The 26899-nt window shown below is 38.0% G+C and overlaps 1 protein-coding gene across 4 annotated transcripts in view; it reads right to left on the reverse strand.

Moving 5' to 3' along the window:
• Positions 1-26899, reverse strand: part of Lpar1 (lysophosphatidic acid receptor 1) — a 114545-nt gene that overhangs the window by 22075 nt on the left and 65571 nt on the right. The window lies entirely within an intron of this gene.

The raw sequence follows: 26899 nt of genomic DNA on the forward strand, positions 1-26899 counted from the left end.
GCTGGAAATGCAAGATAATTTGTTCTTTCTTAACACCAACACAACATATGCCAAAATGGTCACCTAAAAAAATTATCTAATAAAAGTACACATTCCAATCATTCTGTGGCAGAATATTTTCATATTTAAATATTTCTCTTGGGTTTGACTCCTACAGCCAGGAAAATAAAATGTTTCACAGCAATGAGTCTATTTGAGTTGATAATGAGCTATCACAAAAACATTAAGAAACAACTATTTTTTTTTGCTAGGTCTTTCCTTGTTTCAATTTTAAGTTTAAAAAGATTTTAAACTTCTTAAATTTGAATATTTTTCTATATAAAAATGCCATAACCAGTCTATCCTTAAAGTATATGAATTGCATGTCTGATGTAAAAGAACAAATATTTTATAGTGATATCAGATACAATACAAAATAACTGGATGAAACTTGGATTTGCCTTGTACATGGCAAGGCCCTGGGTTCAATCACTCATGCTACAAGGCCGAAGTTTCTTAAGAAGTTTCTAAGAATTATGCTATAAAGAAATCCTTGAGATGGGCACAGTAGCTCATGCCTATAACCATAGCTGCTCAGGAGGCTGAGATCTGAGGATCATTGTCCAAAGTCAGCCAGCCTGAGCACTAAAAACTCTAAGACCCTTATCTCTAATTAACCACCAGAAATGGTGATGTGGCTCAAGGGGTAGAGTGTTAGCCTTGATCTAAGAGCTCAGGGACAACGCTCAGGCCCAGAGTTCAAGTACTCCATGACAAGAAAGAAAGAACGAAAGAGAGAGAGAGAAAGAGAGACAGAGGGAGGAAGGTAGGGAGAGAGGGACGGAGGGACGGAGGGACGGAGGGAGGGAAAAGGAATCCTCGATAGATATAAAATGAACCCATGTTAATATTTTGATTTTATAATAAAAAAATCTGGAATTAAGAATAGGATAGGGAAGGGGGAAAAAACGGTTGGGGGGAGGGAAATGGGGACCAAAACATGAGAAAGGATATCAATGTTTCTGAAGTAATCTACCTTCTATCTGGTGAATATAATGTAACCCTTCTATTAATTACAATAAAAATGTATGAAAAAAATACAATAATTTTTATGAATGTACATTTTCTGGTATTACAATGTGGCTACATCACTACAAAAGTTAACAAGTATTTAGAAATGTTAAGAACTGACTAGGTTGTAGCCTGTTAACAAAGTGGTAAAGGGCTTGGTACCAGTGGCTGTAATCCTAGCTACTCTGGCAGCTGAGATCTAAGGGACTCGGTTTGAAGTCATTCCAGAAAGACAAATCCAAGAGATCCTTTTTAAAATTATCTTTAAGTAGTGATACAATTCACAACATTAACCAGAGCAGTTTACACAATGCAACTTGATCAATATCATCCCTTTCAACATTCTCATCTGTCCCTCTCGACTCACTCCTTTCCTTACTCTTCTAAATTTTTAGGTTATGTATTGAATTATTTTTTTGCGATTTAACAAAGCAGTTTATGTATACAATGTATCTTAATCTATTCATCACTTCAATATCTTCACCACAATCCCCTTTGACTCACCACCCCAAATCTGAGAGATTCTTATCTCCAATTAATGAACAAAAAGCCAGATATGGAAGTATGGCTCAAAGAACAGAGTGTCAGTCTTGTTAGAAAAAGCTAAGCAGCACCTGGTGTGGTGGCTCATGCTTGCAATCCTAGCTACTCAGGAGGCTGAGATCTGAGGAACAAGGTTCAAAGCCAGCCTGGGCGCTAACTAGAGACTCTTATCTCCAATTAATCACTAGAAAATGAGAAGTGGGGCTGAGCTGAAGAGCCCAGGGACAGTGCCCAGGCCCAGAGTTCAAGCCCCCCCCCCCACCAAAAAAAAGGAAAAGAGAAGAAAAAGCTAAGCAAGAACCTGAGTTCAAACTCCAGTACTGGTGGGCTCTCTGACTCTTTCTGTCTATCTGAATGTCTGTCTGTGTCTCTCTATCTCTCTGTCTCTCTCTCTCTAATACACACACATATGTATACATATATAAGAGGAGAGGGAAGAATGAAGAATGACAAAGGGATAAGTATAACTTAAGAATTTGATGGTTGATTTCATATCTTGGATACTCAAAATCCTGCTGCAATAGATGCTGCAAAATATTGCAATATATATATATTAATGGAATATTATTCATCCACGAAAGAAATGAAACCCTAGCATTTACAACAACATAGATAGAACTGGAAATCATTATGTTAAATGAGACAACCCAGGCACAGAAAGATAAATATCATATGCTCTTATTAATTTATGGGAACAAACAGTTGAACCCATATAGAATAAGTAGGATAATACCACTAGATGCAAGAAAGAATGGTGGGGAGGAAATGTGTAAATAAGTCAGATGCACTAAAACACAAAAAGGAATAATTAGTCTTAGAGTTCTATAGCACATCAGGCTAACTATAATCCACAACAACATATGATGTATTGCAGAACAACTAGAATATTACAAGCACAGAAATGAATGACATTCCAAGAGACAAAAGGGCCTTAGCCTAATTTCATCATTACATCTTATACATGTGTTGAGCCACCCACATTGTACTTCATATATTTGTACAAATATATGAACTCAAAAAGAAAGAAAATTATACTCCTGAAGACATAGACTAATGCTCTTTACCAACCCAAGTAATTTAGATGATCATCAATTGCTTTTTTCCCCAGGAAACAATTGATCAATGTACTTTTTATTTCCTTTTCTTCCCTTTTGCATATTTTAGGAATATTTTTTTCATTTCAGTGAAGTATTAAATTATTTTATTTAAATATTTAAAAATAGTAAGATATTAAGATATTACAACTTTTAAAAATCAAGGCAATAAGTAACTTTAAAAAATTTATTAATCCTAATGACAGTTTAATAAATTAGTATCTAGATAACTATTTTTTATTTTTTTTTAACCAGTCCTGGGACTGAGCTCTGTCCTTGGGATTTCTCAAGGCTAGAGTTCTACCACTTGAGCTTCAGCACCACTTCCGGCTTTTTTCTATGTATGTGGTACCAAGGAATCGAACCTGGGTCTTCGTGCATCCTAGGCAAGCACTCTACCACTAGGCCAAACTCCCGGCCCTAGATGACTATTTTTATTGTTAAAATTTAACTACAGTAAATCATATTTTAATTTTGTCATTAAATATTGAATCCAAAACTTCCTATTTTACTGCCTTATCACATAATACCTTTGAAAGCTAAATAGAAATAAAAAGCGAATAATAATTTTAATGAATAAGCACATTTTAATAATGGCATTGGAAAATTCTAGTCTGTTTGAAAGAGATTCATTAGATAATGTTGCTAACTAGATACTGTGTAGAAATACATCTTCCTCCATGCACCTGAACTTCCTTCACATGAGCACAATTTCCTGAAAGGCCTTAAAAGTGTCAGGGGCTGGCTGGGAGTTTGGCCTAGGGGTAGAGTGCTTGCCTAGCATGCATGAAGACTCGGGTTCTATTTCTCAGTAACACATACATAGAAAAAAGCCGGAAGTGGTGCTGAGGCTCAAGTGGTAGAGCTCTAGCCTTGAGAAAACACAAGGGCAGTGCTCAGGCCCTGAGTTCAAGCCCAGGACTGGCCAAAAAAAAAAAAAAAAATGTCAGGGGCTGTCAGAAGTGCTAGGTAGCCAATGGCACGGGGGAAGAACTATATTGCAGGAAGAGGGAAATGTCCGGGTGCTATGATTTGAAAATGAAGCATTGCAAAATAAATTTTTAAAAAAGCTTGTGTTCAAACATTGCTCTCTAGCTGGTGAAGGATCCAATCACTGAGAGGTGAAGGCTCTAATCAAGAGATTAATCCACTGACAGATTCATGATCTGGTGACACTACTGAGAGGTGGTAAAAACTAGGAAGTGGCACCTTTTTGGAGGAAGTAGGTAATGGGGGGGCATCTTTGAAGAGTACATCTTGTCCTCAATTCTGTTCTGTCTCTATCTGCTTCCTCACCACTATGAGGTAATCAGCATTTCTCTGTCATGACCTTTCCCTATGACGTACTCCTCATCACAGACCCAGAAACACAGTTCTGTGTCCATGGATCGACACCTCTGAAACTGAGCCAAATACATCTTTTCTTCTTTAAGTTGTGTATCTCAGGTATAATATCACACACACACACACACACACACACACACACACACACACACACACACACAGCTAACACATTTGGCATCATTTTCAAGGTGTGCTTATACCTTCAATGAGATTTTGCCTTTCCACTTCAAAAAGGACAAGAGAATTACCAGTCAAACACTAACATAGTAAAGATTTGTAGGTTTCTGATAACTTCTCATGCCTTCTCCATATCCTTATTATCATCTGTTTCCCAGTTGATGTCTGGATTAAATGTTTATGATACATAGAATGGCTGAGTGATTGCTTTAAGTGATTGCTTTAAACAAAAGGCTTCAGTCTACATCCAACCTAACAGGTAGCAAGTCTTGAGTGATGGAGTGGGTGAAAGGGAGACATACTAGAGGAGAAATGCACAAACAAAGGCACAAATCAAGGCTCTTAAATATTTAATGAAAATGGAAAGCAAAACATAACTTCTTTCCAAGCACACCCTTCTTCTGACCACCCAGAAGGCCAGGTCTCTTTTTTTATGACCCTCTTCATCACAAACATGACTCCTACTTCTCATCACAGAGCCTTAGATGAACGTTGCTAGAATTCTCCACCATAAAAAGCAATTCTGATCTCTTTACAAATACAAAAATCTGACCCCTGACTCAGGCATAGAAAATAAAATTCAGAAAAAAAAAAAACCCAAAACGCTTCCTCTCGTAATGATACATTTTTTTTGCCAGTCCTGGGGTTTGAACTCAGGGCCTGAGCGCTGTCCTTGGACACTTTTTGCTCAAAGCTAGGGCTCTGCCACTTGAGCCATAGCTCCACTTCTGGCCTTTCTTTTTCTGTGTATGTGGTACCGAGGAATCGAACCCAGGGCTTTGTGCATGCTAGGGGAGCACTCTACCACTAGGCTATGCTCCAGGCCTTAATGATAATTTTTAAAAATAAGATTTACTTGGGGACAAAATCTTTTCTGCCAACTTTCAAGAGTTTTTTTGATATTTTTGATATTTATTTTCTCTCTCCAGAAAGACGAGATTTCCTATCATAATAAAACCCATCTTTAGACATTCATCATTCAGAATATTCAAATATTATTAGCACAGGTAGTATCTAGATTTGAGGCATTTATTCACTATAGACATGGGCATAGTCTAAATTTAAAACAATTATTAAAATACAGTCTTAAACCTATGACAGAAGACATCTTTGCATCACAGAGGTTTTTTGGTCATTGTTTTTTGACTCTAAATGTGTGAAGAATGGCTGGAGGTATCTCTCTAAATGTCACCAGGGTCCTCTGCCCTCCCTTCTTCCTCCTCCCCATGAGGCAAGATGATGCTAATCTGGTCTCTCTCCTGGGATGATTGTTATGAATGAAAGAGTTGGACTCAGATGGATTAAGTAACTGGTCAACCAGGAAAAGTCAGATTTTCAAAAGCAGGAAGTTCTGACATAGAGAGAAGGCAAGGAGGCTAATAGAAAGCAAGACCCTATAACATTTGTCCCTTTACTTGCCAGTACAGACTCTGCAGGAAGGCCACGTATATGATTTTCTAGGTAAAGAGTCTAAAACCAAAATCAACTGACTTGTCAAGTTATCATTCAAACTTCATTTTATGTTCAAATCTAGATCTTCCTTTATTTTATTATCTAGAAACATGTCTGATACATACTTGGTGGTATCTCTATATCTATCCATCTACATGTACATATCTCCATTTGTACATCTATGTTAATATAACTGAAGTGTTGAGTTATCTGACTCCAGGATTATTTTTGGCCAGACTATGCTACATGGAAAATACAGACTATAGATCAAGTACCGGTTTCCAGCAGTAGTGTTTATCACTGTATATCAGCCCTAGAAATAAACCAGATTTCATTCTTCTATGGGAAATGAAAATCAGCACTGACCTACCATTAGACACAGAAATATATGAATCTCTATGTTGAATCTCTATGTAAGTACTGGTAGAAGGTATGTCTTTTCTCTTGCACACATGTGCATGCACATACACATACATTTTAATAAGTATATCCAGCTTTAGCTTTATGAATTACAAAACTATGTAATAACTAGTGTAGACCAACATATAATCTAGGAGATAGCCAAGGAATAACAGGCTATTTGCACTGGGACAAAACAGGCAGAGTGGAATGATAGGAAGACAGACTGCAACATGTTTTTGGAAAGGTGAGACTATTAGGATAGCAGAAATCTGCTTTCCTTCTTTAAATAAGTAATCTATTTAAATTATTTATCAGGAAGATCAAAATAACTGTTTTGTAGATTGTGAAACAAGGCTGGAATGCTGAAAATGGAGACAATGGCCAAGCTTAGTTGGGTATCAGAGAGGCTGTTCATTAGATGATACTATCAATATAAGTTCAAATTGGAGAAGTATCATGGACTTTTAGCTCTTGCAGGAGATGTGGGACAAAAAGAAGTTCCCTACTGTTTCTTTAATTGGTCCTTTACCAACAAAGATACAAGCCTCTCATCCCAAGGAAAGCAAATTCTAGACCAAGAACTGACTCAGTCCCAATCCTTGTTTGTCTACCAGTGTCTTCTATGTCTAACTTTCAAACAGCCTTATTACTGTCCACACAGATTTCTTTAATAAATGCATCTTGCAAATTTCTAAATCAATCCTAGTTGCAATAAAAACTAATTGTTTCCTTCTTTCCCAGTCTGGTGGCCCTTGAAATAGAGGCAGGGTATTCCTACATACATGAAATATGCCTAAAATAGTATGCGCAGGGGGACTTCCCTTTATCTCTTTCCACTTCCTTTCCTTTTTTAAGACCCAGAAAAAAAAATCTTAAATTTTGTTTGCTGAGATGGTACTTCTGGGTTTCACTTCTCCTTAAAAATGTCTTAGTTCTCAGGCTAATTCCATCCTCAAAAGTAGAATCTATCCTTAGTTCTAACCATCTGGCTTTACAGGAAGTTGAGTGGTGGGGGGAGTCAAAATTCAGTGTTCAGGCCCCTTTGAGCTATCTAGTTAATATTTATTTCTTACTGTCTTCAAGAATACTTGAATTATATTTGTTTTTTTTAAATTTTTTTATTGTAATTAGTAAAAGGGTTACATGATATTTGCCAGATAGAAGGTGCATTAATTCACATACATTGATACCCTTTCACATGTCTTGGTACCCATTTCCCTCCCCCCCCCACACCCCTCACCCGTCTTGGTTTTCCCCCCTTCCCTATCAAATTTCAAATATCCAAATACAAATAAATTCAATATATCAGATAACAAAGTGAGATACTGTACCAATATGAGATAACCAAGGGACAGCAAAGGAAATGAGAGACAACATAGTACATTAAGGACAACAATCATTCATTATATGGCTTTTGTTTCACTATCCTGGAGGTCCTTTCAATTAGCTTCACATTATATGGCCTTATGTATCAAGATTTTGCTCTATTGCAAATCTCTGCTAGTAGAGCCCAACGTTTCTACTGATTATGATGAATGAGGGAAACCATGAATTCCCAATAAACTGATCTTGAAACTGTGTTACGACTTTATATTTTTTCTTTAATTTTTTTCATTTTTAAAAGAGTAGGTATAAATGGAATATATAGCAATTGCACCTTTGGATTCATTTATGGGCATCTTATACAAAACATGTGTATTACACATATGTGTATATATGTACCACCACATGTATCTCTTTGCATGTGTTTTTTTTCTTAAAATTTTCTAGAATGCAAAGATATGAACACTTTAGAGTCTTAGAGTCTTTATATATATATATATATGCATGCTACCTTGTTTTCATACTTATTATCAGAAATAAATAGGAAGTAACTTCCTTGAGAAAGAAGAAAAACTGAATGTGTTGGTCTTCTTTTAATCTCCTGCTTATTTCTCCTGATTGGCTGTCAATATAATAATTGAATAAGTTATCAAATTAAAAACATTTAAATAATGATAGCATATATAACCAAAACCAAGCAAGCAGGTCAGTATAAACCAAAGTCAGATTATAAACATAAAGGATAAAGGAAGCTGCATTGTGATAACAATTTCATTGTATTAATATGAACATATTTAAGTATAAGTGTTCACACGCATAATAACCAGAATCCCTTGAAGTTGTTCCATGTACCCTGGACCAGGCTGAGAATATGGAATATGCTTTTCATACAGTCATCTCAAAAATCTGATAAGATTGGAACTCCTGACATTTCTGTTACTAATGAGGAAAACTGAATTCACTGTATTCTTCAGGGTTTTCTTTCCTTTTGTATGATATAAAACCATGACATAGAATGTGATTTTCTTTTGTAATTAGGAATAAATAAGTGAATTATAAACAAAGATCACACACAGGACTTGTGACTCAGAGCCAGGAGCCCTTGTTCCATAGGACACAAATTATTCTTTTGTCCTGACTCTTAGATCAGTCACATTTTTTCCCCTCTCTCTCCTTTCACACAGTTGAGGCAGAATGAACTGCTAATGATGCAGATGGCTTATCTACCTTCTCCAGAAATTTTCCAAAAACCTCTACTGATTTCAAATATTCTTTTTCATATATTTTTATTGTAATTAATAGAAGGGTTACATTATAGTCACCAGATAGAAGGTGCATTACTTCACAAACATTGACACCCTTTCTCATGTCTTGGTCCCCATTTCCCTCAACCCACCCCGCCCCTGATTTCAAATATTTTATACATAATTCTATGATCTAGTGAAAATAATGTTAAAAGAAATAATAATATCAACAATAATTTAATGCCCATGATGATCTGGATTAATTCTTTCAATAGGCTAAAATAATTTTTTTTAATAAAAAGACCATTGTGGGATGTGATAGCAAAATGATTAGTGCTGATATGTTCCTTTTCACTATTACTTCCTTTCTAGTTGGAAGATACAAAACAACTTGTGATCAAGTAATAATTGTATGTATCTAAGTATTCATGCAGACATGCATATGTGTCTTCATTGATTTAGCATTGGTTCTGCGGCTTGAACTTAGGGCCTAGACACTGTCCTTGAGTTTCTCCTCTCCTCCTCCTCCACCTCCTCCTCCTCCTCCTCCACCTCCTCCTCCTCCTTCTCTTCTTCTTCTTCTTCTTCTTCTTCTTCTTCTTCTTCTTCTTCTTCTTCTTCTTCTTCTTCTTCTTCTTCTTTTGCTAAGGCTAGTAGTGCTCTACCACCTGAGCAACAACACCACTTCTAGTTTTTGTGGTTAACTGGAGATAAAAGTCTCACAGGGACTTTTCTGACCTGGCTGGCTTTGAACTGTGATCCTTAGATCTCAGCTTCTTGAATAGCTGGGATTACAGGCATGAGCCACCAGCATTAAGTCATAATTTTTCTTAAATTTTTGAAGAAGGCAGGCAGTGCTTTTTTTTTTTGCCACTCCTGGGGCTTGAACTCAGGGCCTGGGCACTGTCCTTGGGCTTTCTCAAGGCTAGTACTCTACCATTTGAGCCATAGTGCCACTTCTGTCTTTCTCTGTTTATGTGGTACCAAGGAATCGAACCCAGGGTTTCATGAATGCTAGGCAAGCACTTTACCACTAGGCCACACTCCCGCACAGCTATGTTGTATATAGAAAAACTGTGCTAAACTTGATTCCTGTCTGAGACAATCAATATTTCAGTATCAGAAAGTTAATTAGAGTGCATTTTTGGAACATCTTTTACTCAACTGTTTGGTCACAGATCATCAGCGTTTGTGGAAAAAAAAGAAATGACCTACATGTCTTCTGAAGAATGCTGAATTGTTTAGTACCTAAACACAGATAAACGAATTTCATGGGGAAATGGATGTCTCTTTGGGCTCTGTACTGAGAAGGATAATTTTTTTATTTACTTTGTGACTAAGCAAAACATGAGACTTTTGTGTTTATGGCATTTATGGCTTGGCTCCATGTTATTTTCTTACATGTATTTTCCTGTAGCTTCTTCTTTTTAAAATTTTATTTTATTGTCAGGGTTACAGACAGAGAGGTTACAGTTATATTCATAAGGTAGGGAGTACATTTCTTCTTGAACACTGTTACCTCTTCCCATGTTTTTCTCCCACTCTCTCTCTCCCAACCCCATAGTTTTTTCTTATTTTTAGTTCAACATCATCCTATGAATTCCATGCATCTTTTTAAGCTGTCTTAAATTATTATGAAATACAAGAATTATACACAAAACAGGCATATTCTCTGCCTGTGCATATAAGATTATTTATGTAATACTCTTATTATTTTTATAAATCACCCCTATAACAGTGGGACTATCATGTCTTCTATAGACCAAAAAAGGTTTCATTTCTATTTTAATAGTGAGATGTAGCTCACATCTGTCACCCACAAGTCATTCTGTAGGCACTCACATTTCAAACTGACTCAAGTAAATCTGCTGGCTTGTCTGCAGCTCACAATTACATGATTCTGTGTTTCCACACCGCAGAGGTCAGGAAGTAGGTAGTCTGGTGTGTGTAAGTCTCCGGACATCTTTGAGCTGGGTGGACAAAGGGCACTGTCAGGTTAGAGATGTGGCCTTTCAAAAACAAACAAATGGGAATTGGAGGAAGTGCTCTCCGAAAGAATGGGTCCAGAGATAGGAGAATGGGAAGGAATGCCTCAGAAGCCAAAAGAAGAGAAAAACTCAAGGAAAACATGGTAAGTAAAGGAAGACATTCCTGGTGCAAATCTCTTTTAAAAATATAGTAGACATATATTTAAATAGATGATACCCATCCTTTAGTGTTCAGGTAATAATTCCTTTTTTGAATGTCATGTCCACCACTTGCACTTTTTTTTTTTTTTTTTTTTGTGGATCATGTAGCTTGGATTTGCCTGGGCGCTTCCCCTGACCTTTTCAGCTCAAGGCTACCACCCTACCCCTGGGCCTGGGTGTTGTTCCTGAGCCCTTCAGCTCAAGGCCACAGCCATACTCTTGAGCCAAGCCCCACTTCCCATTTTCTAGAGGTTAACTGGAGATAAGAGTCTCAGGTTCTTCTGTGCCTGGGCTGGCTTTGAACCTTCATCCTCAGATCTCAGCCTCCTGAGTAGCTAGGATTACAGGCATGAGCCACTGTGCCCGGTGCCACCTGCACTTTCTACAGTGGAAATACTTGCACTGACCCACGCTGAATTACTCTCTGTAGCTCTTCCACTGTGTGTAAGCAGACACAATTTGCTTCAGTTTTTTCTTTTATTTCAGAGCTGGGATCCAAAACCCACAGCCTTGTACATGTTTGTAAGTTGCTTCTGACACAGAGGATATGGCAATGGTTATAGGCTGTCCCTCTCCTGATGAAGTTCTGTGCAATGGTAGAGATGAAGGGGTTTTACAGGTGTAGTTAAATTGACTTTAAGTTGACCAAAGGGGAGATTATCCTGGACCCACTAGGCTTAACTAAATGAGCACTTAAAAAAAAATAAAAAATAGTTAAAGGCCAGAAACTAGAAGTAACAGACTGATTATTCATTGCTGACTTTTAAAGAAGAAAGCAGCCATAAATGCTACAGACACAAGGAAATAAATTCTGCTAATAACTAAAGAGATCTGAGAAGCTGATCCTTCTCAGACCCTGGCTCAGAAGGGAACACAGCACAACCAATGTGCTAATTTCAGCCTGAGATCGAGAGTACAGAGTAGGCAAATGCATCCTTGCACTTCTAACGCATACAAACTGTAAAATAGTGACAGCTATACTTAAAACTGAATCTAGAGCACATTTAAACAGTATTGAAAAACAACATCAAAAGAGAAAGACCAGTTTTCAGGCAAGCTGCCTTGTAACTCAAACTCAAATTCTTTTCTGGATCTTCCAATACCACATGGGGCCAAGTTTACACATATGAGATAATCCCAATACTTACACTAAAACTAAAGCTACTATCTCCCCTCCATCCCCATCCCCCAGCCTCTCCCCCATCCCCTGCCCCCGGCATCTGTGATGATTCCTTAGAGGACTACCATATCATGAAGGAAGTTTCAGTGCTTGCTTAACCAAAGAAATCTGCCTCAATATACCAGGCAATGCTGAATCCAGTCAGCTTGATACCCCCATTGTCAAGCAACACTAACAACCTATAGTTAACAGGCCAGTAACTCAAGTCAAGGCCTTCAGTCCCAAAGCTACATGGTAACTGGTCCTCCTTTCAACCTTAATCTGTGTAGGAAGAATCATCTACTAAACCCTGTACCAAGGTCCTACAAATCTGATAGGAGGAAGCACTGCTACCTTTCTATCTAACACGGAGATCGAAACACAGTCAAAGGCTGCCAGGCTAGTTAGCTGAGGTTCCATTCCATAATAGCATGTTCTCCGTGCTCCACACAAAATTATACCCTGATGTTGTATTTCCATGCCACTGTGCCCAGAAAGTGGTTAGACAGCAAAAACACTAACATGGAGAAGAGTTAAGCAGGTCAACATTTAGGGGGGAAAAAAGAAGAAAGGGGGAAGGAAATGATGGTCTTCTTGGCAGAGAAATTTTTCCCTATCAATTCAAATTCAGACTTTGACATAGGAGAAATAGGAAATTTCCACTGACGAGAAAAATCAAAGAAAATTATCTTCTTTTCTTTCACTTCCTCACCTCTTCCTTTCTTGGTTCACTTGCCTTGCACTCTTAACTTGAACTTTTACTCTGGAAATAACTAAAGGCAATAGTGTAACAAGGAAGAAATGCCATCCATGAAATGACAAATCCTTTGTTAGGATGTAAGGATGCCATGAATACTGAATTCTCTCTAGCAAATCACAGTGTTTCTCTGACACTGAATTAGATCATCTCTGAAATCAGCAAAGTAATACTTGCACACATAATTTCTCAAAACTCAGAAAAGATTTTATGTTAATGAAGGTATTTTAGTATGTATAAGTAAAATATGATATGAATATGGTTTCATTTTGGTATGTATGGCGTTCTTTCCTAAACTGGCCAAGATAAATATGTAATTTTGATGATAATGGGGATTGAGCTCAGGGCCACAAGCTCTACTACGTGTGCTCTACCCCTAGTCCTTTTGCTTTTTGTTTGTTTGTCCAGTAGGGTTTCACATTTTTACCTGGGCCAATTTCAGACCATGCACCTCATACCTCAGCCTCTTAATTAACTGATATTATAGACAGGTACCATGCCCAATCTCGATATAAAACCTTAAAAATGACTGATTTTTTTTGCCAGTCCTGAGACTTAAACTTGTCATGGGCATTGTCCTTGATCTTTCTCAAGGCTAGCACTCTATCACTTGAGCCACAGCACCTCTTTTGGTTTTTCCTATAGGTGTGTGGTATCAAGGAATCAAACCCAGGACTCTGTTCATGCTAAGCAAGCACTCTATCACTAGGCCACACTACTGGTCTGCAGATATTTACTTTTTTTTAATAAAATTTTAAAATATTTAAAGGTCAAACTTTAAAATTATATCTAGAATAAAATCAGAATAACAGTTATGATTTATGCATTTAGTACATACCCTTGTCCTAAGGGGTCATATACTCATTTGATTTTCCACATAAAATAAGATTTAATATTATCTCTATTCAGCAGTTGAAGAATCTAGTGTTGCAGATAAGAAAGAAAGAAGTGATAAAAATCAAGCAGCCTGATCCATGGATCACTCGAATGTTTTATATACATTCTCTGGATTGAAACCCAAAGAACAGGAACTATTTTATTGCTATACAATAGTGTCCATGGAGACAGCTAGGAGACCTGGTATAGAGGGCACACTTACCTACCCTACAGGTAGATGCCACAGGGCATGCCTCTAAGGAAGCATGAAGAGGCAAAGGTGCTCCCTGCAGTCCTGAACCAAAGAAGTCCTACAGGAATTGAAACATATTGATTGACTTACAAACTACATTAGAGCCTGTGGGATACAGTCTGGAACTCTGAATGTCAACACAAAAGCCCAGAAGTGGCTCTTGGACGTGTTTGCTGCTTGGTGATGACTAGGCAGAGAAGAGGTGCTGAGCAAAGGAGAAGGAAACTAGACAACTACAACCAAAAAATAAACAAAAACGGGAACTAGAAAGCAAGAAAAATCAATAGGCCCAAAGAAAATAAGGCAAATAAAGCCAGAATTATCATAGGGCTCTGGTGAACTATTCTTTAAGGGTAGCACAGGGAATTCAGAGGAGCACTGACAGGTATCTTACATTTTAGGGAAAGTGGCACTTGACATTTGTCTGATATCCTCACTCCTAGCCTGAGGCAACTCACAACTTCAGCATTCAATGACATTACATTCCTTCTGTGACATCATGCCTTAACAACATGATGTCAGCTGTAATTTTTGAGAATATTTTGGAAACTATAGAACAGGAATTGTGGATAATAGAATCAGATCTGAGTCTAAGTTTTACAATATTGTACATTACCCATTGGGTACACATAGGTCACTGAATCAGACAAAAACCCATTTTGAATTTATGTGATTATATTTCATTTCACAAAATGGCAATTCCCTGATTAGTTCCAATAAAGTTAATCAACTTATCTAACCGCTTAATAAATGAAACTCAGAAGTCCAATATCTGTGTACTAAGGGCACTGCAAGATTATTGGGAGAAAAACAACACTGAACTGGAGATAACAGAAACATTAATTAGGGCTAAAGTTGCCTAGTAAGACAGGAAGTCGAGGCTCTTGGAAGTGAGCTGTGTATCTACCTCCAGAGTCTCTGACACAGAAGAACTTCTACTCAAGGAGCTCTGTCCTAGTGGTCCCAGCAGTGAGACTGCTTCTACCCTTCTGCACTGCCCTTGTTTACCATATATTGATGAGTGAGTCACACACATCGGGTTTCAGCTGATTAAAAAAAATACTATGTTTTGCATCTACCAAGTACTGACATGCTTGACATCTTGTATAATAATCTTTCTTGACCTTTTGACATCTTGCTGCTCCTGTTCTGCCTCTCACTCTACAGACAAGGAAACTGAAGTTTGGGACAACTGAATGAATCCATTGCCTGAGCTGACTTCACTGGTATGCAGTAGTTATCAGGATTAGAATCCAGGAAGTACGCAGTTAGCCAACCACCACACTGTACTGCTCAGCTGTCCTGCTGTCAGGTTTCCAATGAAATAAATATAGACCTTTACATGGTACACAATACTTCAAAGTAGCACATATATTTAAACATGAGCAATTACATTCCTATTTTTATTTATTCTTAGCTTCTCAATCCCTAAAGAGTGCCCATCACTTTTTTGTGCATTTTCTAGTCTTTAATATCATAAATAAAAATAATGCAACCCATTTCAATATGGGACCATTGAGATAGTAACATAAATGATAGACTGCATTCCCTTGTTATAAAGGAAAATAGGTTTACCAAAGAATATTGAGCAATTAAGTATAATCAAATTCTCAATGCCACTATTAAATATGCATAGATAGGTTATTTCAAATAAAAAACAAGAGATGTACTCTAGTTATACAACGGATTCACTAAACCTTGTGTAGAAATATCAAGCTTCCAGTGACTGATTAACAGCATAATACAATGCTTCTTGCTATTTTTCAAATATCACACTATAAAATTATATACTTGGATGATCTCAATTGTAACTATTATCCCAAAGAACAGCATATTCACCTTAATATTCTGGCTTAGCTATAAAAATAAACTTCTAAATTATATTCGATTTTCTTGTTCTTCCTTTTTTCTGTCCAGAGTCAATATGCAATTACTTGAGTAATTTTTTAAAAAGTGATAAATATTAAAATATGGTTCAGCAGTTGGGGAGTAAATGTGATGTAACAGATGGGTACTCAAACATCACCAATAGTTCAATGACCACATCAAAAATCAAAGTTATCAAATTTGCCTATTCCATCACAGACAACTTCCCCTGTTCTCCTTCTATGGTCCCTTTGTCACCTTTTGCTTTTGATAATCATTAGTCATTTACATGTGATACCTTTCCTACCAGATTTCAGGGCTATTATTTGCTGCATAATTGTATCTGCCACAGATTTACTCTATTCAGACTCCTAGTTTCTTACATTTGGAAATGAAGAAGCATTATACATTTTAGTATTTGTTTTCCACACACAGAGTAGGTAATATATGTCATATAAACTGAAATTATTTATACACAGTTTCAGTGTTCTTCACAGAACTACATAGAAAAGATCTGCTAGGCACTAGTGGCTCATACCTATAGCTAGTCAGGAGGCTGAGATCTGAGGATTGCAGTTAGAAGCCAGCCTGAAAAGGAAAGCCTGTGAGACTCTTCTTTCTAATCACCAAAAAGCCAGAGTGGAGAGCTGACTCAAGCAGTAGCATACTAGCCCTGAGTAAAAAAGCTTAGGGATAGCACCCAGGCATTGATTTTAAGCCCTATAACACGAATGCAAGTGCACGCACGCATATGCTCTCTCTCTCTCTCTCTCTCTCTCTCTCTCTCTCTCTCTCTCTCTCTCTCTCTCTCTCTCTCTCTCTCACACACACACACACACACACACACACACACACACACACACACACACCGAAAAAATAGAGAGGAGGACAAATAGGAAGAAGAGTAGGAGGAGGAAAAGAGGCAAGATTTATTCCTTTAACAATCTATGAACAAGTAAATGGTTTATCTTTTCCTTGCAAATGTGCAATTGCTAACAGGTTAATGAAAAATACATTGTTCCATTTCTTCTGTTGGGAGAAATGAGGGTCTCTCTTAAGATAACTGTGCTGCTCCTGGTTTTTCTCCAATTTTCACAGGCCAAGGAAATGCCTGGCAAGGTAGGGATGGAAGTTGACTGAGCTTTACTCACAGGTTTTCCTGTTACAGACTCAGCAGCAACAGCAGCAGCACATAGATAACAGCACAACAGTACAGTGTGCCCCTCAGAGCATACACTTACAGGCTGTGTACCAAAAGCACCCTTGCTCTGTCTACAGATTAGCACAGTCTACCAGCAGCCTGGGTAGCCATGGTGTGTCTCTCTAACTGGGGTATGAAAGCCTGGGAGCCAACATGAAGATTTTAGACAGGTCTGGGCCAAAGTCCCAAATTCAGCCAGCTTAGGAAACATCCCAGGTGATTCAGATACAGGTGGTATGGTCCTTGGATCATGGTACGCTGATGTACTGTAATAACTTCATGACTCAGAGAAGAAAGTGGCCTTAGAAGTTAAATGGACTACCCAAAGCGACACTGACCAGTAAGGAGAGAATCTCGAGCTACAGCACAGTTAATAACTTTGCATTCTATATCACATTTCTTACTTATCATTCCAAACATATTTCTTTTTTAATTTGGGCCACTGCCCCATAAGCAACAGCAGTAAAAGCATGCACAAGTTTCCATTTGCATGGTACTTCCTATAAAAAGAGCTTTCACATTCATTATTATGTATAATCCTCATAAAAGTATTCTCTCTGTTACTGAAGGGACTGATGTTTCAGCAGTTTATAATTGTTCACAACTATACTCCATTTGGGACATAATAGCACTTAATTAGACATGATGACTAGTAAAGCATTTCAACTTTTTAGAAGTTCTTAATACTAAAAATATTAACACAGGAAGGTTTCAAATTGGTAGGAAAGAAATTGAAAATGAAATGTCCTCTAAGTCTAATGAAAACAAGGACTCAAAATAATCCCAGAGGAGGTAAAGTCTGATTTAGTACATTATGTGCGTGTGCGTGTGTGCGTACAAAAAGCGAAACTTCCTTGTACAACTCTTTATACCAATAAGAGAAGGTTATTTTTTCAACAAAGTACCTGGGAACCAAATTACATGCAATATTATTATTATAATTATAAATGTGCAATGACAAGAAATACCTGAACACATAACTGCAGCAAATAATTTGCTATGTATTATAGGCAGATCAATGCTTTTTAAAATAATTTTAATACTTTTTAACCTTATGATTGCTTTAGTGATAAACTTTTTTCTTTGCCAAAAGGTAGAAATTATTCAGATCAAACTAAAATATTCAGGAATTCTATTACAGAATTAACCCAATCTTACCATCTTACTCTATTAACACAGAAATACATACTATTGCTGGCCTTACTAATCAGATTTGCTCCACTAGAAGGAAAACTGTTTTTGTTGACCAGTGTTTGTAAATACTCTGGAATATATGCATGGAGCCTTAGAACTCATGTTTTTCATGAAAAATTTCTCCCCTAAAATATTAGAAACAGCAAAATTAAATAAAGCAAGTGCTTTAATCTCTAACACACACACATGCACATTTACACATATACATACACACTTAAATGTCTAAATACAGACTCTCCTGGTTGTATTCAGAAACTCACTGACTATAGCTGCTCAGTTTACAGCCCCGTTTTTCCTTTGGAACTGAGCCACTATACGAACAAGGAGTGCTGAGCACCTAGTGGGCAGCCAAGTTAGCTGAGCCATGTCTTGAATATATAGCAATGAGTCACTGAGGGCTACACAAACGCTTCTCAGCTTCTCGCTTCACCAGATCCTTCAAGGCTAGGCTCCTACACAGCTATCTTCTCCCTCCCAAGAGAAAGGAAAATAACTTCAGCAAATGGATTCATGCCTGCCACATGAAAAGAAGCCTTCTCTTCTCAAGTGTAGAAATGTGCCCATGCAGAATGAACTCATGGAAAACCCCATTTCAAATGCAGTGTGCCTTGTGTCAACAAAAGTCCACGTAAGCAGGATAAATAGGTGAAGCCATGAATTTCCAAGTTCCCTGATTAAATCCCACTTCTTCAAAAAAGACACTGTCATTGCTGGGTCGCTCTTTTAGACCTTCATATTTGTTTTGGATCATTACAATAAGTCCTCTATTGGTATGAGGGACCTGCCAGGGTTTCAGTGAAGCTATGACCACATTCAGTCTAGACACTATCATCTTCACTCAAATACATGATTAAAAGTTGCTTCTCAGAGGCACAAAGCTGTAATTTAGACCTGAAAATATCAAATGTACAAACAGAAGAAAAAAAATAAATATGCCTATATGGCGGCAGGGAGGGGACTAAATTGCATTAAAATGCTTTTGTCAAAGAGTATGGCAAAGTATATGTAAAAGAAGAAAATTATTCAGCTTTAACCTAGACATTTATAACAAGCATAGTTTTGCAAGCATAGGTAAGCATAGTTTTAGAGAAACTTAAAATAAGATTTTATAAATTGGATATGACCCTTTATCTCCAGAGTTAAGGGAAATCCCTGTAGACTCAACAATCTCTCTCTAGGACAAAGTGAAAGAGTATAAGAAAAAAATTATATGTCCTGTTCTAGATGCTAGGAAGATAAACCTTTGGTTTCATGAAATATACATCACAATTCTGAAAAGAATGAGCCAGCATTGGTACACTAATAGGAATCAAATATCTTTCTCTTCCTAGGTGGACAGTGATGAAATCCAGAGTAAAAGATTCATAGGTGGTCACACTGTGAAGCCGGAAGATAGTAATAAGGTGTCACAGTCTTACCCACTTGCCAATTTCCTCACATATTTCCGAAAGGGTCCTTCACTTCAGTTCAAAAAAGAATGAGAATAGATCCCTAAAGACTCAGGAGATGCCAGATGCAACTTAAATGTGGCATATCTATCCAGAGGAGCTGACAACTTTCCAATAGATATTGGTTAACAAAGTGCCCTCTTCCATTCTAAAGTCAATTTTAGGGCAGCACTATGTATTCATCTGTAGAATTAATAGATCAAAACTGACCTTCCTTGTAGTCTAATAGGACTATTCCTACAACAAGTGAAGTCTGGGCAATGTTTAATAGGGAAATACCTTTGTGAAGGCATAGGACATTTTAAAATAAAATTTATTACCTACTATTTTGCCTAAAACACAATAGTACTTTTGAATTACATCACAGATACTGCAAAAATAAAGCCTCATCTACATCTCTGATATCTTCTGATATCAGAGAGAGAGTGAGAGAAGGAGAGAGAGGGAGGGAGGGAAGGAGGGAGAGGGAGAGAGAGAGAGAGACAGAGAGAGAGAGAGAGAGAGAGAGAGAGAGAGAGAGAGAGAGAGAGAGAGAGAGAGAAGATAGAGAGCCTCAATAGGATAAGACCTGCTAGTCATAGTACCTGGTTCCCTTTTGTGAGTGTTCTCAGTAAAGCAGACACCTAAGTATGTACTTTACATAAATTAATTCATCTAATATTCATAACTACCTGATGAGAAAGGCCTTCCCCTTCGTATTTTATTATTTCTGAACTGAGTTTCACAAAGGCTATGGAATTCGTTGAAAGGTGCCCTATTTACCTGGTTAATTTTACTCCATACCTAAGATTCCAACATCTTGCAGGCAATACTGATCCCCAGTGGTCCCCCAACATTGTGAATATCCATATCATTTATTCCCTTTCAAAACAAACCCAAGTAACTTTTTAGAATTCAGAGTCTCAGACGAATAAGGTCTGAATCACTTTTAATATACCTAAAATAAGAAAGTGCTTCATGTCCTGAGGCCCTCTGTCCATACCTCAAAAGGAACTCTGTTAGGTTCATGTGGTTTTCTGGATTTTGTTTCTGTTTAAATGTTTCTTCTAAGGAAAAATATTTGAATGAGGATGGGTAACCAGAAGGTATACAGAACTGGTGTTTGAAAGTTGTTTTTTCTCTTTTGACCTGAGCTTGGGGATTGGGTCTGGGCAGAACTGTGGGAGTTTCGCAGGGTGTCTCTTCTGGCGACTATACACAGGGCCAAGCCAGACCACTGACTGGCCGAACAATCAAGGCTGTGATGAATATTCTCTTAGGTTCTTCCTCAAAGAAGCCTTCATAGGGACACCACTGGAACCCAAAGAGACTTGGGGTAGTTTTAATTCCTTTTCAGAGCAACAGGATGTGTAACTTGGTCACCTGTGGCCAGGGAATAAGAGACATTGTGTCTATTCTCTTTCCCTAGCAACAAGACCAATTGGGAGGCCTTCTTTTCATACCACACAGCATTTTACAGAAAAGTAAGGCCCCAAATATCACTTCTTTGGACAATCTCTGATAAATGTGCCTTTTCCCTTGAGTAAACAGTGTTTGTACAAGTGCACAAGTGAGAGAAGCACCGTTTAAAGAGAGGAAACACTGTCTTTTCGTTTTACTTCATTTCCGTTTTTAAATTTTCTATTAGAAAACTCTACACAGTTAGTCCACAGTAGTTTGTCTCCTAACTCTCTATTTATAGAATAGTTACTCTCTATTTATAGAATAAATGGAACCTCAACTATCTTGAAAATTAAATTGGCCAACTTCCTTCTGGAGATAAAGAGAGAAATTGACCTTGGTGAAAATCATCCAGATTCCAGTGGTATCCAGCCTCAGTGAGTAGAAGTGAGAAGACAGACAGACAGACAGACAGACACACACACACACACACACACACACTCATACACATGCACACACTTATCTTCTCATTCACACACAGATACAAGCACACACATAATAAAGCCCAAATTTAATTTAAAAATACAGCAAGCTGAATAAAGACATCAATATCACATTGTTATTAAGAAAGATACCATGCTGCTAATAGATGCAAGAGCTATACAATATGGAAGCAAAATCAATGTCAGTTGTGTTTTGTCAAAGCTTCCTTTTCAGAAGGCCAGCTGGCTATAATATAATCAAATTCAAAGAGACCCTTTGCCTAGAATCCAGTTACCTTTATAGCCACAATATTTACTCTAAGCCTGGCTAGCCAAATAAATCCATGTTGATGTTTAGAAGAAAGAAAATGATGGAAAGTGTGGATGGAAATAAACAGAGAAGGGAAGCCTTGGTGCCATAAAAACAGAGCCTTAGTGACAGTCAGAAAACCCCTGTGTTCTGGTTTGGATTATGAGCTAACTCAGACATAAGTTTCTCAATTGAGTTGGAGACTCCAGCCTCTTGTAACATGAAAAACTGTAAAAAGTGACTCTCTCTCTCTCTCTCTCTGTCTCTCTCTCTCTCTCTCTCTCTCTCTCTCTCTCTCTCTCTCTCTCTCTCTCTCTCTCTCTCTCTCTCGACAGTACTAGAGCTACTCAGGATGTGAGTGCTGTCACTTACCTTTTTCACTCAAGGCTGATGCTCTACCACTTACTCTATTCCTCTTCTTATAGCTTATTGCTAGTTAACTGGAGATAAGAGTTTTGCAGACTTTTCTGCCCTGGCTGGCTTTGAACTCTGATCTTGATCCTTAAACCTCAGCCTTCTGAGTAGCTAGGATAACAGGCATGAGCCAACCAACTTATTCACCTTTTTACCCATAGCACATAAACTAGCACTGCACAGTGTCCCTGCTGAATTACACTGAAAACAGAAGGACCAGAAGATCAGTGTAGTGGTCAAAGGACATGGTTTATGATATTCCTACAGCTGCATCAAACAAGAATGAGAAGAATGCTCAGGTTAGGCACCAGTGGCTCATGCCTGTAATTCTAGCTACTTGGGAGGCTGAGATATGAGGACTGTGGCTCAAAGCCAATCCCAGGAAAGAAAGTCCATGAGACTCTTTTTTTTTTTGCCAGTCCTGGGCTTGAGCTCAGGGCCTGAGCACTGTCCTTGGACTTTCTCAAGGCTAGAGCTCTACCACTTGAGCCTCAGCTCCACTTTCGGCTTTTTTCTATGTATGTGGTACCAAGGAATCGAACCCGGGTCTTCATGCATGCTAGGCAAGCACTTTAACCACTAGGCCAAACTCCCGGCCCCTCCATGAGACTCTTATCTCCAATTAATCACCAAAAAGCCAGAAGTGGATCAAGTGGTACACCACTAGCCTTGGGCAAAAAAGCTAAGGGACACTGAGCACCAGTATCAGAACACACGCACATACCCCCCCACACACACAATCATTTTTATAGACACGTGACTTACCCTGTCATAATGCAAGAACTTCAACATAACATAGGGAAAAGGCAAGTGTCTTTGGTTCAAGGTACAAAGCTACAAGTGGTTCCAAGTACTGACTCTGGCATTGCGAACAGGGGTAATAAATTATAATTTAGCTCTGGTGATCATTTCTAGGCCAAAATTGACCATTTCCAGATCAAAGTAGAAAAACAAGTGTCTGCCCCTTTTTCTGAAGAAGCCCCACCCAGACTGATTTTACTCCGTGCCCCTCCCAAGACTCCAAAACAAAAAGCACACCTTCATGAGGACTTTCTTTCCAAATTCCAGTTCTCTTCTAATGATCCCAACAGAACTGTCACCATCAAGAATAGAGCTAGAGAAAACTTACATCTCAAGACAGCCTGTGGTCAAATAAGGAAGAGTGCCTTCACTGTTAGCCATTCAACTGAGGAACAGATGCAAAAGAAATTCTTAGTAAAATGTCAAGTGGGGAGAAATCCAGCCCAGGGAAGGGGTGACATGACTTCACACAAGGACAATGAACTTTGAGCTAAGTGCACCTTGAACAAAACATTCCCTCAGTGAGAGAAGCAAGTGGGTGGCTGGTACTGCAATGCCAAACAATGGAAAAGGGCAGTCGAAATGGGAGTCTTAGCATTATCAGAAGCAAAAGACACAAAGGAAGTCTCCCTTAAAGCTTTTTCTGCCCAAGGACACAAAGTACAGGGCAAGGCAGCATCAATGGATTTGCAGACTTTCAAGTTAATAGCACCCTACTTTGCAAGTTTCATTTCAAAATAAAGCCTTTGCTTGTAGTTTTTCCACATGAATTGTAGAACTCTGGAGTCTGAGTTTGAATCCTTACTCCTTTTAGTTTTACTGAACTATGTAGCCTTGGGCAAGTTACCTAGCTTGTCTGTGCTTCAGTTTTTACCACCTGGGAAGTAAGGATCAGAGATTAATAATGGTGAGCCAGGCTATCATGAAGCCCCTGGTACATCCATGTTCACTGCTGCACTATTCACAATAGCTAAGTTGTGGAAACAGCCCAGATGCCCTGCAATAGATGAGTGGATTCTTTAAAAAATGGAATTTTACACAGCTATTAGAAATAATTCTATTATGGAATTTACAGGGAAATGAATGGACCTAGAACAAATGTTAAATGAAGTAAGTAAGCCAAGCTCAGAAACACAAACAACAAGTTTTCTCTCATTTGCAAAAGCTAGATCTAAAATATACCAGGACAAAATAAATTACACAGCTCTCTATATATTCACTCAAACTTCAGGAAATGGAAACAAGAGAGCTTTTTCCCTTTTTTGCTGTTTTGTTTTCTTTTTGTCTTGTTTGTATGTCTTTGGGAACACAAGGGGAGGCACAGAAATGGAGGAACAAAGGGTAAATAAATGCAGCAAAAGTATTCATTGCACACTATCGAAAATGAACTACACAGCTTGTAAATGAGATGAAAGGGAAAAAACTGGGAGAAAGTGAGGGAAGAAATGACATTGTCCAAAAGGAAATGTACTTTTTGCTTGACTTATGTAACTATAACCCCCTCCATTTTTAGCCTTTCCAAATAAAAATAATGGGAAAAAAACGTAAACTAAATGAAAATAAACCACATAACATAATAGAAGTGTAGCAAGGTTTGGTGCCCAAATAACCAAATAAAATATTACTTACCACAGTTAAGTCACTGAGGTTCCCTCTAGTTTCCTGTTCTGAAGGCTCAGAAACTTTCTCCCTCCACTTTCATTCAGTCAATAATTATTCGCTGAGCATCTACTCTGCCTGACAACAGTTATAGACATGGAAAGAAAATAGGAAAGAAGGCACTACAATCCCTGCCTGCCAGCCCTCAGCAAACTGACTCATTAGCAAACAGGACAGTGATTAGATCTCAGAAAACAAACGTACCCAAGACAGAATGAAAAATAAATAAATAAGTCAGTAGCCTATAATGAGTTGAACTTTGGATAGACCACAACTCTCACTTCTCAGATCAAACTATCTTTTCTTTGCAGTCAAGTCTACAGACAATTCACATAGGCCATATAGCATGGATAGGATGCAGCCTCCTCTCAACAAGTATCTGACATTCTCTGAGCCAAGCTTTCCAAACATGATCCCATCCCCTCATATACTATACATTCTCTGATTCTTACTGCTTTTCTCAGAAAATCCATTTAAAAAAAAATTCCTCTTTCTCTACTACAATCACATTCATCAGCTATCTATTATCTTTTTTTTCTTTTTTTTTTTGCCAGTCCTGGGCTTGAGCTCAGGGCCTGAGCACTGTCCTTGGACTTTCTCAAGGCTAGAGCTCTACCACTTGAACCTCAGCACTGCTTCTGGCTTTTCTCTATGTACGTGGTACTGAGGAATTGAACCCCGGCCTTCATGCATGCTAGGCAAACACTCTACCACTAGGCCAAACTCCCTGCCCTATCTATTATCTTGATTGGAGTTCTCTATGTTCTGTGACTATGGAAATCATGACATTTATTCTGCATAAAAACAGCTGTATTTAATCTTTATGCTGTTTGCTTGCCAAAAATCTCTGAAAGCAACAACATTTAGATTCAAGTGTAAGGTTTGGGCTTATGGCCGGGAAAAGAGATAGTAAGAGAAGATATATGTGAAATTATAGCTCAATAAAATCTCAAAATAATTGGCTCAACTTGCAAAGCAACCCAATGAAGCACAAAAGTTAATTTGATATGAATCATTAAGTATATTGCGAGATGAAAGGTACTAATATTATTTAAAGGTCAAACATAAAACAAGAACTTAGCAGGTTCATTGTCCAAATTTAGCAGTCATTTACTGGAAAAGCAATTCTAGAAATTATACAAAAAAGCACACACATCTGAATAGTGCCAAGTGACATTTAGGTCATCAGCAAATCAACACTTGAATAAATAAAGACAACAAAATATCTCATATTATTAGTTTTATACATGAATAATACTGATGGTAATTAAGATGCATCTCTATATCATGGAAAATTTGTTTTAGGGTATAGAAAAGTTAAATATCTCATTGATAATTAATGTACAGCGAGTCAGACTCTGGTGGCTCAAGCTTATAAATTCTAGCTACTCAGGAGGCTGAGATTTGAGAATGCTCATTCAAAGCTAGATGAGACAGGAAAGCCTGTGACTCTTACCTCCAATTAACCACCCAAAAGACAGAAGTATAACTATGTAGCTCAAGGAGAAAAGCACAGCCTTGAATGAGAAAACCTGAGATAATGCCGAAATCCTGAATTTAAGCCTCAACACACACACACACACACACACACACACACACACACACACACACGAAAAATATCCTTGTACTCTCACTAAGCTTTGTTGGGTGGAATAAGATCATCTCACAACTGAAGTGATCGGGTCACCAGTGGCAATATTGCCTAACTGATCAACAAATTAGAAAGTGATAACTGGCACAAGTTTTTTTCTCATACGTGGAAGCTAGATTTAAAAATATATTGACATATGATAAATTATACAGGACTCTAGGCATTCACACCCAGTGAGACCAAAGAGGATACTCTTTTTTCAGTTCTGAGGCTTGAACTTAGTGCCTGAGCACTATATTTGAGAGCTTAGGCTAGTGTTCTACTACTTGAGCCACAGCACCACTTCTGGCTTTTTTTGTGTGTATGTGGTCCTGAGGAATTGAACTCAGGCGTCATGCATGCTAGGCAAAGATTCTCCCACTAGGCCACGCTCCCAGCCCTGGAAGATATTTATAAGAGAGGAACACAGAGGCTAATGCCAATGTGTATCTGATCATATAAAAGAATATTTATTAAAATGGACTTCAGGAAATGAGAAAAGAGAGAGAGAGAGAGAGAGAGAGAGAGAGAGAGAGAGAGAGAGAGAGAGAGAGAGAGAGAGAGAAAGAGAGAGAGAGAAACTAAGTATGACAGTAAAACTAAGGTCTTGATCTCATTCTTAAAAGTCTACAAGCAAGTCACATCAATACA

Source organism: Megascapheus bottae, chromosome 3 (assembly GCF_031878675.1).
Source record: "Megascapheus bottae isolate mThoBot1 chromosome 3, mThoBot2.hap1, whole genome shotgun sequence".
In the NCBI taxonomy this organism is placed as follows: domain Eukaryota; kingdom Metazoa; phylum Chordata; class Mammalia; order Rodentia; family Geomyidae; genus Megascapheus; species Megascapheus bottae.